Raw genomic sequence first — 7,500 nt, 5'->3', positions numbered from 1 at the left:
GTCGTAAGAAGATTTTTCGTGAAATATAGATATCTAGATAGCGATTTGAACGAATAAAATTGTTATGGGATCTACGTGTATGCTAGGAGATTCTAACAAAAATTTTCAATCTATACTTTCTTTGCCTCTCTCTCTTTCTCTTTCTCTTTCTCTCTATCTGTCTCTCTCTCTCTCCTCTCTCTCTCTCTCTCTCTCTCTCTCTCTTTCTCTTTCCTTCCCGTTTCTTTTGCTATATAACGAATAACGTCTTATATAGGACGATGATGTTGTTTTACGTAAAAGTTAAAACAAATAAAAAAAAAGGAAAAAGAAAGAGAAGAGAAAATGAATATATATCGTCTCGTTCGAATATAAAATAATGAATAAAACAATTTTTAGATTATCCTTGAGTTTTTTTATTTTTCTTTTTTCATTTCTTTTTTTTTATTTTTCATATGATACAATTCACGTGACAGAGGGTAGTGGAGCCATTTCGAGTCGTGAAGAATAGGCTCTTGAATATATTTTGTTGGCCCTTTTAGATAGGTGTACATATACATATACATATACATATACATATACATATATATATAATCTGGTAGGCAAAAATGTTTTTATTCGAACCAAGCCAAAGAGTTATGGTTCAGAATGTTGGCCATTTTCTTTGATCGTGAGCGACTACCAAAACTCTGTATATGGGTTTTAATCGAAGGTCGAATTCGACATATCGATGATAGCTTAAAAAACAAGCAAAAAAAATGGAAGAAAATATAAAAGAAGAAGAAAAAAGGCGGAAGGGTGAGGGGAGAAAAAAGATGAGAAAAAAAGGAGAAAAAGAAAGGAAAAAAGAAAATAAAAAAAAACAGGAAAAGAAGGCAAACGCGGAAACTTCAGACGTGGCTGGGAGAATATAACGGGGCGATAAAAACGCACCCTCTCGAAGCGAGGTACCGTGGTACCGAGAATTCATCAAGTATTTTTCCGTCGAAGAACGACAGCTGACAGGAGAGATTACTTTTGCGTACACGAGAAGAGCTCCGTGTTAGCGTAGAAATACGCTTTTGAGAATTGCACCGACATAGTGCTATATCGACGTTCGTTACCCTCGAAGCTTTCCCTTGTGTCTCGTTTATACACGGTGTACCAGAAAATGTGATCAAGATTCTTCGTATGTAATATTTAAATGATGATAAAAAGAATTTTTTATTAAACTCTCAATCTGACCTCCGTTGAATTTTTCATACGTTGTTTCCGATTGTAAGCTATTTTTTTCCCTTTTTTCTTTCTTTTTCTTCTTTCAAAGTCAAAATTAAATCACGCCAATTTGTTAAACATCGCTGTAAAATTGTTCATTTGTATCGTTGTTGTTGTTGTTGTTGCTGTTGCTGTTTCTCCCTCTTTTTCTCTTTTTGTCTTGGTAAAATATTCGATTGAATAAATTAGTGAAAGTCAAAAGGATTATTGTTTTATTTGTAAAAAATTTTTGGATTTTACTTTTCTTTCTTTTTGCTTTTTTTCGATCAATGTAAATTCTAGACGTTAGAATGACACCCTGTATATAATATTCCACTCTCGGTAGGCACACTCGAAATGGCGAATTCAATCCTGATCAACGTCAACGTATCAGCCGGCTTGCAGTGATTCGCCGTAGAAACGTGTCGTTCCGATGTTTGGTCGACCTAATTATTTTTCCGATCCGACGACGAAATGATCGATCGCACGTGCCACACTAGAGAGAAAGAGCTCCATCTTCCTCCGATCTGACAAACCGTTTTCCTACGGAGTACAAACGGATCGCTTTCGTTCGTTCTTCTGTAAATTGATCTCTCTCTCTCTCTCTCTTTCTTCCTTTCTCTCTTTTTCTCTCTTTATCCCTATCTCTCTCTATTTCTCTCTCTTTTTATTAAATTCTTACATTCGACGTTTTTGCTCATTTAAGGAAGATTCTGATTTTACAACATTGCTAGTTGTAAAATCGAAAAAGAGAAAAACAAATAGAAAGTGGTATCCCTTAATAATACTTAGAACGAATAAACTTTTTCTCATTAATGTTGTATAATAATTATTACGAATATTCGACGAAACTTGAACGAGTTTTTAAGTAAAGTTTTATGTAATAAAAGTATTATAAAAAAAATCATTGATAAAGTTGAAATATTGAAAATAATATGAAACCATGTAAATCGATTTCTTCTTCTTTTTCTTCTTCTTCTTCTTATTCTTATTATTATTATTATTATTATTATTATTATTATTATTATTGTTATTATTGTAATAGATATGTAATATCTACATTATTATTTTCTATTTCTTGAAATTCAAGTGCGAGAGAGATAGAGAAAGAGATAGATAAATAAAAAGATAGACAGATAGATAAATAGATAGATAGATAGATAAATAGATAGATAGATAGATAGATAGATAGATAGATAGATAGATAGATAGATAGATAGAGAGAGAGAGAGAAAGAGAGAGAGAGAGAGAGAGAGAGAAGATATCACGTAAACGAGGCTAGCGATTTCATCGAGAAAATATTTTTTCGTGTCAGGCGAACAAGCGAGGTCAGACTTTGGCCGAACTTAATTGGCTTTTGTTCCATCGGCCTTCGAGTATCCAACTATCGGACGAGGTAAGCCCTCGCGACTTTTGTCGAACCATTCAACTCCCTGACACCACCAACTCGTCTAGGTGTTGCTACTTTTCGTATTCCGCGTTCTCTTTTCCATTTTCCTCTTTTTTTCTTCCTTTTTTTACCACCATTTCTTCTTCTCTTTTTTCCTTTTTTCCTTTTCTTTTCTTTTCTTCCTTTTTTTTTTCTTTTTTCATCCAGCATTTTCCCCGGTTCCGTTCGACTATCGATCGTCATTTTCTCTCTTTCCAATGGCGCTTGATGTCGAGCAGCCCTGCAGGCATTTTTTCTGTCGTCGTTTGGTCGACGTTAAACGGCAGAAAAATCGACTCGGACGATGTTGCTCCCACGAGAGAGAGAGAAAGAAAGAGAGAGAGCACAACCTTCCATTTTTCCTACTTTTTGCCAACTTTTTTTTATATCCCTTTATTTCTCTCTCTCATTCTCTCTCTCTCTCTTTCTCTCTGTTTGTCTATCCCTATCACTTTTTTTTCTTGATTATGCACATACATGCACAGACGTTAAATATGTCGAAAGCTTACAACAATTTTTCTGGCAAAATTATTGTGTCTTCCATTTGAAATGGTTTTGGATCATCCTCATAATATTTCAACTTCAACTTTACGAACGTTTCTGAGATTATATATGTATATATATGAATATAAAGAAACAAAGAAAAAGAAACGAAAATGAAAAGAAAAAAGGAAAAAAGAACAAAAAGAAAATAAGTAGAAAAAAGAAGATATAAAAGGAACTTACTCATCGAATTCTGTAATTAATGCTTTTGCAATAAATCCGTGAAAAATCGATCTCTCTTTCGATATCGATAAAGACGATTATACGAATCGCTCTGTTACGTCAAAAATTCGTGTTATCCGTTATAACATTTTATACTATGACTTATGATATGTTCTCTTAACATGACGAGTAACCGTTACTACATAATCGTGCTTTGCCAGACTTTTCCATTGGGAACATTCGGTTTATGCAGGCCTCTATAACGCTACGTCTTTGAATGAGACTCTTGGGAATATCATAGAAAGAGATAGAGATATGTATATACACATATAAATCAAGAGAAAGATAGAGAGTGAATGAGAAAGAAAGAGAGAGAGAGAGAGGGAAAGAGGAGAGAGAGAGAAAGTGGAAAAAATCCAGAGGAAATATAAGTCGGATGAAATTACTTTTCTCGCTCTCTCTCTCTCTCTCTCTCTCTCTCTCTCTCTCTCTCTCTCTCTTTCATAAATGTATGTAGCTCATTCTTCATTTTATTCATTCGATGAAATACTTATGTAAGTGTAACGAGCTCGATGAAAATGGCCAACGAATATATTTTTCAACAATGTCGTATTGTTTATGTCGGTACAATTTAATAATTACGTTTTTTTGTTTAGCTTTCGAATTCTGTAAATTACTTTTTCTTCTATTTTTTTATTTACATTTTTAAAAAATTTTATTTTTCAAACAATTTTCATACTCGTATTTAAAGATCTTCCGAGAAATAAAGAGAGAAGGGAGAAAGAGAGAGAAAGAGGGAGAAAGTGAAAGAGAGAACGAAAGAGGAGCCAGTACTTTCGAACGCTCGAGAGCCCGTCACCTGATTTTCTTTTGATCATACAAGCAAGCATGCGTTGAGAATACCAAAGGAAAAGAGCTTGTCGGAGAAAGAGGGAATACGAGGTATGCTTATTTCTACAGCTTAAGTGATTCAACGATACGTGTATTTGGGTGTTAGAGGAAAATTTATGGTAATCTTTGAAGATTTCTATGCGATTTCAAAATCGTACGGATCATTTTATTTCTACGAAATGAATTCTTCCTATGATATATTTCTATGTTCGATGTAATAATAATGTCTCTGATTAATGGTTGATTAATGAGTAATAATAATAATAATAATGATAATAATAATAATAATAATAATAAATAAATAATAATAATAATAATGACTGCATTGATCGAAAATGAAATTTAAGAAGTTTGAAGACTTCTTTAATTTAGTTAAAGATTAATCTCGTTTCAATGTTATACAGGGTGATTATAAATTATTGGAAAAATAATATATTAAGAAAAGTTCAATTGATGAATTCATTTGTAATATTATAAGCAAATTTTAAATGAATAGAATAGTCATGTGTACTTTTCACATGACCAAGTCACATGAAGTGAAACATATAAATATAAAGATATAAAATACCCGACTTCCGATTAAAACGGAAGTTGAATGATTTTTAGATTATTTTATGGAATACCCTTTATAAAATATATATGTATAATATATATATATATAAATTTTTTTTTATTGGTTCTAATAAACGAGATATTCAACCGATCTTTAATTTATAATTATCCTGTACGCAAATACGTACGAACAAGATACAATAGCGATGAGATTATATGAATGTCATTACTTGTGTAAAGCATTTAACGAAGAGCATTTTGTTGAAAAAATGATTTAGCATTGGCTTTATATCAGGAAACGAATTCACAATGAAAATCGTTGCCAGCTACGACGCATGGGAGCTTCTTTTAACCATCGTTCAGTTGGAACGATCTCGTAATGTGAAAGGATAATGGTCGACTTGGACGCGACAAATGGAATATTATAATAAGAGGGATAGAAGAAAGACAGGATTTAACAACAAAAGAAAAAGAAAAAAGAGAAACGAGAAAGAAAAATTGAAACAAAGAACTTAAAACTTTTGTGCGTTTATAATTTTCCGATAAAAAAAAAAAAAAAAAAAAAAAAAAAAAAAAAAAAAAACTTTCCTATTTATATTCTTTGAACAATTGGAAATATTTCTTGCTTTTGTAGATCTGTTTTAAATAAAAAATTATTACTTTCTGTCTCTCTCTCTCTTTTTTTTTTTTTTTTTTTTTTTTTTATATAACAAAACGGACTAAATGATCTCTTTTCGATAGACGAAACAAAATTTGAACAAAATGATATATTAAATCCATCGAAAAAATCTATATAACAGACAATTTTTTTTTTTTAATGAAACATAATTTGAGAAAAAAAAAGAAAAAAAGAAAAACAAAAAAGAAAAGAAAAAAAAGAAATATACATATTTTCGAAACAAAACGAACAGAACCATGTTGCGTTTGATAGATCCAATATTTCCGTACAATTTTCGAACATATTCTATATCTTGAAAGAAAATACATAGGAAGGAAAATAGCGGATGGTGGTGTTTGGATTAGGTTGGAGGTTGGTGGATTGGGGTTGGGAAGTTGAACGTTGGGGGTGGTGTACATAGGAAAAAAAAAGTCATTTTAATATTATTGTCTTTGATTTTCGCGCGTGGTATTATTCCGCCAACCGAAATTCCGTAATTTCGTTTTCACGCTGGCACTGCAAAATTATCACCGATGGAAGAGGTTATGAAACCTCGGAATAACGAAGAGAAAGGGACGGGTTGGGACGAGGGATGGTAAAGGTGGGAGGTAGGAAAAGTCGGGAAGGGTTGAGGGGTTAGCGGGGTACGGTGGAGGAAACAGGCAGTCCAAGCCGCCACCGCCGCCGCCGCCGCCGGCTGCAGCAACTCGATATTTGGAGATGGTCCAATTTTTACACGCACATTACCATTATTAGATTCATCCCGCGGAACCTTTTTCATTTGCGAGATAAGCCCCGACCACACCGTTCATCTTCCGCGATTAACGTTTTCCATCCAACGTTGGAGCTTACCAAGGGATTCCACGAGAGTTTCGTAATACGTGAAAAAGAGATTCGCCCGCCAAAATTCAAATTCGTCCTCGCTCAACGACATTTTTCTTTTTCCATTTCTTTATTTTCTCTTTCTCTCTTTCTTTTTTCTTTCGCCAACGTTTTTCCCAGCAACTCGATCCGACGAGTTCTGCTTCTTCTTCGACTTCTTCTTCTTCTTCTTCTTTTCGGATAAGAAAAAAAAGAAAGAAACGGCGGAGAGAGAGAGGGAGAGAGAGGGAAGGGGAGAAAGATGGAGAGAGAGAGAGAGAGAGAGAGAGAGACAGAAAAAGAGAGAAAATGATCGGATTATATGCCTTAAAGGGAAACATCCCTATACACGGATACTTCTTTTGACAAAGTAGTATCTAAAATTTTAAAGCGGATTGCTCTTTACGTCGTTTCCGAATTCGTCATATCGTCGAAAATCCTCCTTCTAAATTCGTGCGAGCCGCTAGAAAGTCAAGATAGTAAGCAGTACGCGTTTATAATACTCCTGAGAGTCTTTCAGACTACCGTTCACATGAAAAGTCGAGAACGGCTGGAAAAGATTCTAGCTGTCTGTGGAAAATCATTTACCGTGAATTGGAGATAAAGGAAGATAAAGCGAGATAAAAATGGGGGAGATATAATTCGAGATCAGAGAGAATTATCTGAGTAGAAGGAGAAAAGAAATCTTAAGGGAAATAAGAGGGAAAAAAGGAAAAAAGAAAAGAAGGAAGAAAAGAAAAAAAATTTCACGAAATCAAAACAAACTCGAAGATTGAAGTTGTTCTGGAATAACACTGTACGTGTCGGAAATTTTATTTCAATGGAAAGATTGACCTTACCTGAGGAATTACAAGACCGTACCATTGATAACCATCCTTTAACCGGCTATCGGTAACTTTCTATAAAGGGAAATTTCATTTAAATTCTATAGTATAATATTCATGTTGAGAGATTAGAATATTGTACGATAAAAAAAAAAAAGAAAAAGAAAAAGAAAACAAGAGGGAATTTCCTTACGTTTCTCATGATTTCTTTTTTTTTAGATTAATTAATTATATTACATTTTTACATTTCATTTTTTTTTTCTTTATTTTTATTCTTATCTATTATTTACGTACGATCAAAATTTTAATTGGAAAAATTTTTAACGCTTATATATATGCATACACACACACACGCAAACGCACATAAG

General features: G+C 33.3%; 1 protein-coding gene across 1 annotated transcript in view; it reads left to right on the top strand.

Moving 5' to 3' along the window:
• Nucleotides 1–7,500, top strand: part of LOC124427910 (semaphorin-1A) — a 324,222-nt gene that overhangs the window by 67,075 nt on the left and 249,647 nt on the right. The window lies entirely within an intron of this gene.

The sequence above is a fragment of the Vespa crabro genome, chromosome 11 (genome assembly GCF_910589235.1).
Source record: "Vespa crabro chromosome 11, iyVesCrab1.2, whole genome shotgun sequence".
NCBI classification, from domain to species: domain Eukaryota; kingdom Metazoa; phylum Arthropoda; class Insecta; order Hymenoptera; family Vespidae; genus Vespa; species Vespa crabro.
This window is presented reverse-complemented; position numbering and strand designations above follow the sequence as displayed.